This window comes from Mus pahari, chromosome 12 (assembly GCF_900095145.1).
Source record: "Mus pahari chromosome 12, PAHARI_EIJ_v1.1, whole genome shotgun sequence".
Lineage (NCBI taxonomy): Eukaryota > Metazoa > Chordata > Mammalia > Rodentia > Muridae > Mus > Mus pahari.
This window is the reverse complement of record NC_034601.1, coordinates 14,762,433-14,764,117: the sequence shown is the minus strand read 5'-3', so window position 1 is coordinate 14,764,117 and position 1,685 is coordinate 14,762,433. Positions and strand designations below refer to the sequence as shown.

Here is a 1,685-nt window from a genome sequence, read left to right as displayed (position 1 = left end):
ATTTCTTTTCAACAACTTGTGATGATACAGTACATCTGCAAAATACTACAAAATATACCTTTATGACCAACTTAATAATTCCACCTATAGTAAGAATCCTAAATGCAGAGCAGCACACCTGGATTCTCAAGCTACTGGGACTTAGACAAAATAAAAATTTGGTTCCAAGTAGATAAGTCTACACAAATGACAGTATTAAAAAGGCGGAAAGCTATTGTTAAAGACTCAATATCCAATAAAGTAACTCATATTTTACAAGAAATATAAAGGAAATTCCCTAATCTGGTGAGAGAATTATGAAGGAATCCTATTGCAAACACTACGTTCCATAGAAAAAATGCTTCAAAACTCCAGCAAGACAAGTTGCCCATGGCCATTGTCTTCCTTGCAAGTATAAAAGGGATGAGGTGAAACAAAAGAGACAGGAATTGGAAAAGGACAAATAAAATTGCTACTTAGTATCGCTAAGAAATCTCACAAGTATATAGCATGTGTACTACCTAATAAAATACAGCAAATTTCGCAGATCTAATTTCAAACCATAAACTTAGCAAATTTTATATACCCAGACATTAATAGAAAAGCATATTCTTTATTATATAATTTTTATTTGCATTAAGCTATCAGTAAACTACTTATTAAAATATAGTAATATTTCTAGGCAACCACTATTAAAAACTATTAGTGATAATATAGAAAATATTCAAAGATTCAACGACTCACTCCCGTGGCCCAGCATTCTGCACGCTTCAGAAGCGCACGTTTGCAGCACCGTTCTCCTCTTCCTCATCTCCGGGCCTCTTGATCTCACTTTGTTGCCAAAATGTCACTTTCCAGCAAGCTGACTTTGGACAAGCTGGACGTGAAGGGGAAGCAGGTTGTGATGAGGGTGGACTTCAGTGTTCCTATGAAGAACAACCAGATAACAAATAACCAAAGGATCAAGGCTGCTGTTCCAAGCATCAAATTCTGCTTGGACAATGGCGCCAAGTCGGTTGTCCTTATGAGCCAGCTGGGCTGGACTGATGGTGTTCCCATGCCTGACAAGTACACCTTAGAGCCAGTTGCTGCCGAACTCAAATCTCTACTGGGCAAGGATGTTCTGTTCTTGAAGGATTGTGTGGGCCCAGAAGTCAAGAATGCCTTTGCCAACCCAGCGGCTGGGACCGCTATCCTGCTGGAGAACCTCCTCTTCCATGTAGAGGCGGAAAGGAAGGGAAAAGATGCTTCTGGGAACAAAGTTAAAGCTGAGCCAGCCAAAATTGATGCTTTCGGAGCCTCACTGTCCAAACTAGGAGATGTCTATGTCAATGATGCTTTTGGGACTGCACACCGAGACCACAGCTCCATGGTGGGTGTGAATCTGCCACAGAAGGCTGATGGATTTTTATTTTATGCTGATGTTATTTATTCAAGTGGTTTTACATTATTGAGTGAGAGAGCCTTTTGTAGTTAACAAGAAATGGTGACAATGTGAAGAATGTCTTTAGGTTTAGGAATAATTTATATAAAAAAACAAAGGCAATGTTTATTAGAACAAGAAAGGCCATGTTTTAATATAGCACCCAGCCAAACTAATTAGAAATAAACACATATTGACTCACTATGCCTCCCCTATAAGTAGAGGGACAGGTTATATAAGGTATTTTCTCTCTTTCCCCCTCTCTTTTTTTTTATTATTATTT

The 1,685-nt window shown here is 38.6% G+C and overlaps 1 pseudogene; it reads left to right on the top strand.

The window, feature by feature from the left end:
• Positions 1-823: 823 nt before the first annotated feature.
• LOC110330010 overlaps positions 824-1,685 on the top strand; it is a 4,404-nt pseudogene continuing 3,542 nt past the window's right edge.